The sequence below is a fragment of the Eurytemora carolleeae genome, unplaced genomic scaffold (genome assembly GCF_000591075.1).
Source record: "Eurytemora carolleeae unplaced genomic scaffold, Eaff_2.0 scaffold449, whole genome shotgun sequence".
Lineage (NCBI taxonomy): Eukaryota > Metazoa > Arthropoda > Copepoda > Calanoida > Temoridae > Eurytemora > Eurytemora carolleeae.
In genome coordinates, this window is record NW_019396447.1 from 170324 (window position 1) to 182155 (window position 11832).

The 11832-nt window shown below is 32.4% G+C and overlaps 1 long non-coding RNA gene across 2 annotated transcripts; it reads right to left on the reverse strand.

The window, feature by feature from the left end:
- Positions 1-4065: 4065 nt before the first annotated feature.
- Positions 4066-7140, reverse strand: LOC111703485 (uncharacterized). 2 transcript variants are annotated; one of them, XR_002765616.1, is made up of 2 exons: positions 5833-7140; positions 4066-4277 (listed from the first exon to the last, which is right to left on the reverse strand). It is a non-coding gene; the product is annotated as an uncharacterized LOC111703485 (long non-coding RNA). The 2 variants fall into 2 exon arrangements; XR_002765617.1 differs by having other exon boundaries at positions 5748-7140.
- Positions 7141-11832: the final 4692 nt, after the last annotated feature.

An 11832-nucleotide genomic window follows, 5' to 3' on the forward strand; every position in this document is an offset into this window, starting at 1 on the left:
TAAAAATAAAAAATAAAAATTTTAAATATTTTTGCCCATTGTAATCCTAGTTTTTCGCCGAAAGATCCGATTTTTTTAATTAACCCAAGGACTTCTAGTGAACAGCGTAACTAAGAGGAGAGGAAAAAACGCTTAAGGGACTGCTCATTTCTTTGGATGATATGGAAGCTAACAAATGTTGTTGAAAATATTATATTTTACTTGTCTCACACTCTCCCCTGAAAACGACTTTTTTTCGGTCCGAGTACTGCAGATGACTGCAGTACTCACCGAAGCTTTATTTAGGGTGCCCTTGCTGGTTTTGTAGATTGGGTTTCCTAAAATTATAGCAGAACAAAACTTATTTATCACAGATCGGAGCTTTTGCATGGTTAATCCAATCAGAAAGCACTAATCCGAATCAGTAGTTCAACGGATTAGGTTGATTCCTTCAGGATATCTCTGAAGGTTATTATCAACGAGGTTATAGTGTATAGAGTGATGATATACGCTAATCCTTTTCTAATTGTATAGGCCATAAGCTATACCGAGAGCGTACTGCATATTTGTTTACTATAAGTTGATTCTGGCCTAACCTATTGTATATCAATATTAGTAAACAGTTGTAAGTGTACAGTACAGCTAACTGAGCACACAGGTAGAGAACTATCATCCCCCCCTGGTTATTATATAGAGAACACAATTAAAAAAATATGTATTTAACTTTAGAGACCACTGTGCGGAATTTTTTCTTAAATTTTTGTCCTAAATACTTGCAGCGGTACTTTTTCGTACTTTTTTATTTGTGGCATTCGTAATCAGAGTATCTCTGTAAACTATATTTAGGTAAAAATTAGACTGACCGGCAGTCAGATCATTCAACTTTATAGATTAGCATATAACAGAGTACAAAGATATAGTGAAATTATATTACATTTGTTACAATTGTACCTAACCCTCCATTTAAAGAGGGTAATGTCAGATTATAACTGCCCCCACCCCCCTTCCCTCTCATATGTTTGATCCTGTTGTAAAGGCAATTATAATTAAAGAGTAGATCCAAATAAAATGAAAGTAAACCACATGTATGAGTTATGATAAACATATGCTATGAAGGAAGAGAGGGAGGGGGGAGATATGTACATATATTTATAGAAAGTATAATTTATGAGTTTTGCTTTAATAATTACCGTAAATATCCCACGGTAAAATAGAGTCCAGCGAGCCTAAATTTTAGAACCAGTTTTGACCCATTAAATGTATATTTTTCATATTTCCTATTACATACTTTTTGTTGGACTGCCTATTAAGATAAGTATAATAACATCTTTCGGGGTTTTACGGAGTTTGAAGGAGATATCAAAACATGACTGAACAAATTCCGATACAGACCTGATTAAGGAGTATGAAATAAAAGGGAGATACAACTGACGCGGCCCGTCCTACCATATGATTATACATGTTTTGCAGACGGTACTTCATTTACGTATAAGAAATATTCAGAATAGTTTATTGTATTCGCGGTAAATGTACATCAGACAAATATTTCTTATTCAAATGAAGTACCGTCTGCAAAGCATGTATAATCATATGGTAGGGCGGGTCGCGTCAGTTGTATCTTCTTTCTATTCCTTACTCCTTGGGCTCATACAATCTATATTTAAGTGAATGTTCAAGATGATTAATTCAAAACATAAATTATACTTTGTTAATTAAACATGGTAACAGCAATCTTAGATTATGTAAAAAAAACATTAATTTAAGTTAAAGGTAATTTCCGCAAAAAATCTTTATTTAGACGTGTTAAATTTAGGAGTGGGTTCAATGCTTAAAATAATCATTTATCTCTTTGTTTATTTAAATGGAAATTTTCGGTTTTATCAGGTTAACTCATTAGATTTGTATCTCAATTTTAAAATAATAAAAATTATTGTCGTCTTCTGATCCGTTGAATCTGAAAATATTACAGGGTGACCCCAAAAAACCTGTTTTCCAGCCGTTTTAAAAGATAGCTACAACAAAGGAATGGAGTATTTGCCACAAACTAACATTTTCTAACCCGCGCATTTCTTTGCAACCTGATTGGTGCAAAACATTTATATTTCAAACTGTGGTTACTTGATCTCACAGAGTTCATAAAATGAGAAATATCTAAGGTATGCGACATTGTGTTACAAAGATATAGGGATTAGAAGATCAGAGTTTGTGGGAAAGATTCATTTCCTTCCTTGAACAGAAGTGTTTATGTAGTGAGTGCCCTACTCAATAACGGTTTCTCGAACACGAATCTATCCAGGTACAACTCAGTTACACTCAGCTATCAATGTCTAAACCCGGACACTAGCACGGAACTCAACTAGGACACGATCTTGAGCTATCAATGCCTCAACTAGGACACGATCTTGAGCTATCAATGCCTCAACCAGGACACGATCTCGTAAACTATCAGTGTCTCAAATAGGACACAATCTTGAGATATCAATGCCTCAACTAGGACACGATCTCGTAAACTATCAGTGTCTCAAATAGGACACAATCTTGAAATATCAATGACTCAACTAGGACATGATCTCACAAACTATTAATGCCTCAACTAGGATACAATCTTGAGCTATCAATGCCTAAACTAGGACACGTTCTCGTAAACTAGCAATGCCTCAACTAGAACACAATCTTGTAAACTATCAATGTCTCAACTAGGACACAATCTTCAACTCATTCGTTTAGAAGAAGGACGTGATAACTCTCTCGCAGCAATCAAAGCGGAGTCTCTATTACAACATAAGTATATTTCTTCAGATAAGTTAAGAATTTCGTCTTAACAGCATAATTACAAGTTATGCGCCGTTATATATAACATATTTAAGCTATCACAATATGGGTATGATGGAGTTATATATATATATCTACATATATTGATTGGGTTAATCGCAATACATGATTTAAGTATTTACTAATGGGCACATTTAGCTATAAGGACAATGTACAATGTAATTTACTATGTGGTTTCTATATTTGCTACATATATAAGTAGCTATTGCCAAATGAGAGGATTGTGAATGGATTTGAAATGTGATTTATGTTAAAAACTGTATGTGACAAAAATTATTAATTTCATATCCGCCATCTTAACATTTTCCCGCGCTCTTTCTTTTCTGCGCGTGTGAGTCAGGTTTGCCCCGTATCTTTTAATAGACGTTTTGAATTGCTCACGTTCAATCGTTTATTTTGGACTTCATTCATACTTCCTGTTCCTCGTTCATCAAATTTTACTTTTCACGTTTTATTGAAAATTTTACTTTATTTCTTAAATATTTTGTTTTATTTTGTTGACAAACCTTCGTCTCTCATCATCACATGATATCCATAATTTGCAAGTTTTCATCATTATATCAAAGGAATTTTCATTCTGACTAAAATTCTAAAGTGGCGATAAATTTGTTGAAAGTTAAATGATATTAACATAAGATTTCTGACGTTTTTTCTATTTTGAGCAACATTTTTCTGGAGCTCACGTTAAGCTTATGTAAATTGCACGTATAATATTGAAATCTTAAACTTTTTGGTACTTTCTTCTCTTAACAAATTGTGCTATCGAGAAGAAAAAATGTTTTCATGTTCTAATATGTATAACTGGATAAATTAGCTTCCCATACTTGTGCGTAAAATCTAAACTGAAGGAGCTCGAGTTCACAAAGTTGTACCAGTAATGACGCATAATTTGATCCTTTTCTTCTGTCTAGTTTGCCGTGAGTTATAACGATCATTTGCTTTCAGTTCCAGAGAAGTTAATTCATTCCGCGTAAAACATTTACACACAAAATCTGATTTCTATCTTTAAAAATTGAAATTTTTTAATCTCTATTTATTTAATCGTGATGCGATTAAACCCTTGATATTTCAATATATTAAGTACATATATATTTCGATATATTTTGTATTTCATTTCACAGAATTGATAACTTGAAATATCAAAGGTTGAGGACATCAGAGTTGGGAAGTTTTATTGTTGGATACTAATAGTCTCCAGATCGTTTGATCTCAATATCCACAGTGGACACTTTGCATTTAAGGATCAATACATAATTCAATACTTAATCTGTTTATTTGCATTATCCCTTCAGGGTACAAAAGATTAAATTAATCTGCAGATTAACAGAAGATGGAGATCAAGAATTGAATTCGATATATCCACAATCATCAAAGTTTCCAGCTCAGGTTGCAGGTCGGACAATTAGATTATAGAGTAATCAGTCCCTTCTTCCTTTGCCTTGTTCAGCAAGCAAGTCCTTAAATCCCTGAAATAGTTACAAAGTAGGTTTAATTTTCAGGGGCCGGGTGTTTTGGTGTCCTATAAGGGGTAAAACAATTAGTAAATAAAAAACCTGAACATTTTTCAATATTTTTCAACATTAATTCCATTTTTACATATTTAGACAAAATAAATAATCAAAATGGAGTCGTATGAACATCAATTTCCGGGTTCCTGAATATACAATTTATTCATTGTACAGGTGGTGGTGCTAATGTATTGTATTCATTAATATTTAGAATAGTAAGATATAAGTCAAGGGTAGGGCTGTATAGGAGAGAGAGAGGGGCTGAAACATGGATAAGAAAGAGGGCAAGAGATGGAGAATGGAAATAATGCAAGAGAAAATTTGTTGAATCAGAGTCAGAATTTAATGAATTTAAGCCGCGTCTCAAATCTCCCAAAAACCGGTTTCAATTGAGCGCCGGCTTAAATCTTAAAAAGTTTAATACAATTTTAAGTAAAAACCAACCATATTTCAGCCGTGGCTCAAATTCTTATATTCTTATAGTTTTTGCAACCAACTCAAATTTTCCAATCCAGATATCTTTGCAATTCCTAATGGTGTAAACCTATGATATGATAAACCTAGACTTTAATAGAACATGTAAGGATTACAAAATTTGAGTTTGTGGCAAAACACGCACCTTTGAACCTTTAGTAAAAGTAAATTTAATCTAATGTCTGACCGCGTCAATCTTGTTGCACCGGCTAGTCCTATTGATTGTCTGCTTCATTTACCAAATGTCCGGGCGATGCACTACAAACTGGGACCGGAAAGGTTGACCCGGCTGGGAAATTCAAATGTACTATGGCTGCCCGTGAAAAACTATAGTTCCTTTAAATTACGAAACCTAACATTATTAGCAATCTTTAACACAACTCAGGTAGAAAATAAACAAATTTAAAGGGACTGTATGCGTTAATTAAAGTGACCCTTCATATGCAAAAACGGCAATGCCCGATTCACAACACTCCCTTTAAAAGCATTGTTTAATCAAGTATAATTAGATTAGAATGTTTATAATTCTTAAAACTGCTATTTTCAACTGTGGGTTCTCTACAAAAGTGACTTGCTCATTTCTACTACAGGAAAGCATGTGGGAATTATCAGATTTAAACAATTTTAAACATCTAAAAACAACAATTTTCTCCGTTTGATCGATGTGATTCGGGTATTGCCATTTTTGCATTGAGGGTTACTTAAAATTACAAATTACACTCTCTCTTTTATACAGCTCAAGTTTGTTTAAGTTACTGTGTAAAATTGGTGTGCCTGCTTTACTTTACTTTAATTTTTGAGAGGGGGGATTTGAAGTGACAACCCCCCCCCCTCCCCTTCATTTATGTTATAAGCGCCCCACCCCCCCTACCTACTGTTCTTCAAAATATCTTGCAAGTTATTGTTGAGTAACCGAGTGAATTGAACTCTATAATATTACATAATGAAACAAACCAGCTTCCTGGATTACTCCAAGAGTGACATCTGGTGATCTAATTATTTATTACTACATCAATTTACAGCTACACGCTCTATTCACCTGTATAAATGTACAGTTAGCGTCCAAGGAGTTCAAGATAGATCGTAAAATAATTGCAGATTGTAAGACTGACCGTCCATTTTTTCAGCTATATAACTTTTTATCTTGAATCTACTTAAATCATTTTAAAAATATTAACTATGTCGCTGCAAATAAAAACAGAGCGTGTAATAAAGCGTAAAATTGCGTAAATGTTTTTATTTCATCAACGATAATTAAATACTCGTTTTTTTTAATTTTGATACTTTTATATTTTCCTTTTTCCAATTAAGTTCTAATATAAATAAGATTGCTGTCCTGTCCAAATTTTAAAATGTTACTATAACATACTAAAGAAATCCGTAAATAAAAAGTGAAGAACACCAAAAATATATTTTATGATGTATGATAAAAATGTTGACAATTTCAATGAAAACTACCGGGTTATTTTTGCGGAAGCATTTGTTTTTCTGTTTATTGTTTACGGCGAAAAGCATATATGTTTTTATATTTTGTCCTGTCGGAACTGTTTCTTGAAAAAATATTAAATACATTGTTATTTAATAAATCATATATACGCTTACTGCGACGCAAGCACCGAACTTTGTACGCATTCAATACGCATTATAGACTGCAGTTGCTAAGTGATGTTGCGTTAAAAAAAAATTTTAATTATATATTATATGTTTAAAAGGATCTCGTCTAAAATGAATAAATACACATATTCAGTTTTTAAAATGTTAATTCTTAGGCCTTAGGCGCTCGATCTGAGTATGGATAGGCAATGGCCCGAGTTTTCATTTTAAGACATTTAAAAAAATGCTTCAACTAAAAATTTCTTCCGGAATTTTTACGGCTTAAGTCTTCCTCCCCTGGTACACCCTTGAAATCTTATCTGAATTGTTCCGCAGATTGAACCATCCAAAATCTCAGAACAAACCCTCACGCAATCCTGACCCTTTAGTAAAAGTAAATTCAACCTAAAGTCTGACCGCGTCAACCTTGTTGCACCGGCTTTATTTACCCAATGTCCGGGCGATACAGTTCACACTGGGACCGGAAAGTTCGAACCGGCTCGAAAATTCAAATGTACTACGACTGCCCGTGCCCTTCAGCTTATAAATTAAAATTTACTTATCAAATTTAACATTATTTTTCCGGATCTTATATTTTAATTTTAACAGTAACTTTGAAAGTTCAAGGTTTTTCTACGTTTTAGAGGCTCCAGAAGATTCTGCAATCTGAGATCTTTCCTAAATGTATATTGTTTTTATATCAAAATTTTAGGATAGTCATTTAAAAGTCGAAAGCGTAATTTCAAGTGACCCTCCATGCAAAGCATGGCAATGCCCGATTCACAAAGATTCCATAGAAACCTTTATCTGATCAATAATGTGGAAGATATTGTCGTTTCTTTTAGGTTTAACAGTCTTAATTGTGATAATTTCTATATGTTTTCGAGCAATAGAATTCCGCAAGCTTCCAAAATTATAAACGTTGATATCTAATTCATACTTGATCAGACAACGCTTTTGAGGGTTTGGTTGTGAATCGGGTATTACCATCTATGCATAGAGGGTCACTACTATAAACAATGTTCACCTCTAAAAGCTCTGAGTAAAACTAAATGTCTAAATATTTTCAATCGTAATGAAAAATATAGGCTTTTATCTTCTCTTTTTATACATTGTAAAACTTTTTCTAAAACAAACTTCGCAGATTCTATAAAAAATGTCGTGGATTTTCAAAATTTTCAAAAATCGAATTTTGATAGAGGTAAATTTTTGAAAATTCGGTTATCCATAAACCTTCCCTTTGGGTCAAGCGAGGTCCCACAAAAAATCAATTTAGCCGTTTTGACGTTTATTGAATAAAAACAAACAAACAAACAGACAGTTTATTATATATATATATATATATATATATATATAGATATAAAAGTAATAAGCTAAAATCTGTAAAACATGTATTTTCACAGATTTGTATAACAATAAAGATTTGAAATAGGTTAATATTTACAAACAGATGTAGAATATTAAATATTTCATCTAATAAAAAGAAAATAAAAATAATAAAAGAAGATTAACAATTGAAAAAAAAATATTAATTAATACTAGTTTTTTTTCGAGCATTATGTGCGTATTCTGGCGTTAAAGTTTGCTAATATGATAAGGGACGCTCTGTAGTTTATATGCTTACAGTTTAGCATGTCAAACCGGAAGGAACTGTGTGAACCATGTTAAATAGGAAGTGTAGTATGTGTGTGTATGTATGTTTAATTACCTATTGATACAAACTTTACGTACATTTTCCCATATCCATGCATATTTTGGTTTACAGTAATCAGAGACGGGAACTTTTAAATATAGATAAAATCCTACGTTGGTAGTTTACTTCGTTCTTTATGCTGTATCTCATTGAATATTGGTCAAACCTTTGACATTTCAAGCTATAAGAGCTAACAGAATTTAAAGTTTGAAACATCAGAGAAAATATCAACATCAAATTGAACAGGTATTTCGATTTGGAAATCAGAGTTTGTGGCAAAAAATAAATTCCTTTCGTAGAACTTATTAAATAATAGAATTATAAACAAGTGCTTTATAGATCTGAAGTATACGTGTCAAGGGCTATAGAAAAGTATAATTAAGTTAGTGAAATGAAAGACCAAGGCTTTACGACACTTCAAAGTCAACCCACTCTTGAGAATTTATTTAACTTTTCAACTAAAATATCTTAATATTTACATATCTGAGTAGTTAAACTTCTGAATTCAAAAGTCTGAGTTAAGCCGAGTTACTTATTTAAAAGCTTACGGTTCAGAATAGTTTATCATTTATAATTCTTTGATTAGGTTGCAGCAAGGAAATTGAAGTTAAGGTAAGATTCGTAACATAATGGATAAAAGCTTCTTAAAACATAATTTTAAAAAGTGTTTTCTAATACCTGACTTTTTTCAATTTATTTTTATCTGAAAATGTCATTTTTGTTTTAAAATTAAAAAAGGTGCGTAAAACCTGTAGATTTAACGAAAATATGAAAAGGATGAAATATGAAATTATGTGCACATACATATAATATAATATATATATGTATTATCTGCACTTTATATATATATATCTGCACAGATGACGGACAAAACAGAAAAAGCTTTACGTGACATAATCAATATATTTTAGGACGGATGATATTGATTTAAAAATGAAAGAATTGCTTGAGATTTTTGTGTTCAGTAAATGCCACCACCCCCTGCATAAACTACAGTATACGTCCCTGAATATTTTATTTCCAAGCACACTGCTCGGTACATTTTCATAATTTAACAATAAATGAGACTTCGGAAACCATTTTCTGAAAGATTCTTTTACATACATAATCTGTACATCTATATCATGATATCTATAATGGCCCAACAAATCAAAACAACCAACTCTGGTTAGGCGGGTCCAAACTACATAGTAAATTGTGATTTTTTATTTGTATTATCTCGTGCTTTGTAGTCGAATAAAAATATGAAAGATGAAGATATAAAGATAAAATCTCTGTTTGTCTGTCTGTTTCTTTGTTTGTCCGATCATAACTCAGGAACTCCTGGACCAATTTGCCTCAAATTTTGATTGGAGAACTCGGGAGGTCCACAGGAATGTTCATAGCTTTGATTTAAGATTCTAAGTTTAGTGGGTCGATTTTAATAGCGAACATTTAGTTTCCCAGTAAAATCGTTCAAATGCGGGTAAACGGCGGAAGTAACTTTTAGTAATCTTGGCGCGGGTTCCCAAGCTAGAATATATATATAAAGTAGTAATCTCTGTCTTTTATACGTGTGTTTGTTTATTTGTTTGTCTGATCATAAATCATGAACCCCTTGACCGATATGCCTCAAATTTTAATTAAGGAACTCGGAAAATTGTGGGAATGTTCTTAGTTGGTTTGCAGGTTCTAAGTTTAGAAGGTTGAATTTTATGGATAAAAGTAATTGTGTTCTTGCCTCAAACTTAAATTTTCTAATCCCTATTTCTCATGGTGTAAACCTTTTATATTTCAAACTTAGATTATTTGAACTAGAATTTAACAGAATTCATAGTTTGAAATATATAAGGTTTACGACTTTGGGGTGCATAGACATACGGCTTAGCAAATCAGAGTTTGTGGCAATAACTCTATTCTTGTAGTTTTCAGGCAAAGTTTGGTTTCAAAGCCAGTATGAATATAAATGTTGTCATATATTTTCAAACTCTCACAGAATTTAGATTGGAGTAAAACTCCTTGTGTGTTCCTATATCCTGGTAGTCTTTTAACTAATTCTTGCATTTTTTTACCTTAAAATTAGGTTTTTGATGTCACAAAAATAATTAGATAACCAAATTCGATAATTAAATAAACTTTATTTAATTATTAAAAGATTTTTCTTTAAAGACAAAAATTCCAATTCATTAACACCCCAATTAGCTGTACGTTGCTTTGCTGAACCTGATTTAGATTTCAGTTTTGACCAGGGAATAAGAATAAAGGGAAGGGAAATGGCGCTGGTCTGGCATAAGCAAGCCGGTCGCACTGCAGACGAGTTCGTTATTACACACGCACACTCTTTTGGTACGGACACACAACATGACTGCAGTCAAGGAAGTTGCAGAACAATGTCGTCAATTATGATTAAGTTTGAATAACGAGTAGTTTATTGTAAACTTTAATCAAATCATATTCTTTTCATGAAAATTTGGCTTATAGTGTTGACTTAAATGTATAAATAATATATTACATGTATATTAAACTTATTTTCAAGTAACCAACTAACAATAAACAAATGTACTCTCCTAGACTGTACAAATACCGAGATTCTTATGTACTGTATATACTTCAGTACACACCTTCGGTTCGGTATTACTTACACATACTCTTTTGGTTCAGACACACATACATGACGTTTCCGCCCCCTGGTTTTACTCCATTCAGATTGTTTTAGTTTTCTTTGCGCGGGGTGGAGGAGGGGGAAGGGGGGATATTTATTCCCCTCCAAGCTTAATTGAAGAAATATAAAATTTAAACTTTCCATGGGGTGGGAAATCCCAAACATCCCCAACAATTTCGGCGGGGGGGGGGGGAGGTAGGGGGATATAGCTTCATAAAGCATTTCCAATCCTAGCATGCATTTAAACAGTATAAAACGTAGAAGAAAGAAGTTTTTAAATTTGAATAAAATCAGACATTAAGGGGGGTAAATCATTAATATTTTAGGAATATGTTAAATAGCTAGGATTAGAAAACATAAAAGTTTCAAGAACGTCTAGAAGGGAATTATTAACAAAAACTAAATAAATAATTTTTGGACTATTAAATTCCTGTATACAGATTGTATTCCTGTATACAGATCGTATTCCTGTATACAGATTGTATTCCTGTATACAGATTGTATTCCTGTATACAGATTATATTCCTGTATACAGATTGTATTCCTGAATTCAGATTGTATTCCTGTATCCAGATTGTATTCCTGTATACAGATTGTATCTTTGAATACAGATTGTATTTCTGTATACAGATTGTATTCCTGTATAAAGATCGTATTCCTGTATACAGATTGTATTCTTGTATCCAGATTGTATTCCTGTATCCAGATTGTATTTCTGTATACAGATTATAGATTTTATTCCTGCATACAGATTGTATTCCTGTATACAGATTGTATTCCTGTATACAGATTGTATTCCTGTATCCAGATTGTATTCCTGTATCCAGATTGTATTTCTGTATACAGATTATAGATTGTATTCCGGTTTACAGATTGTATTCCGGTATACAGATTTTATTCCTGCATACAGATTGTATTCCTGTATACAGATTATATTCCTGTATTCCAGGTTGTATTCCTGTATCCAGGTTGTATTCCGTACACAGATTGTATTCCTTTATACAGATTGTATTCCTGCATCCAGGTGTACAATTCGTATTCCTATATACAGATTGTATTTCAGAATGTATACAGAATGTATTTCTGTACACAAGTTGTGTTCCAGTATCCAG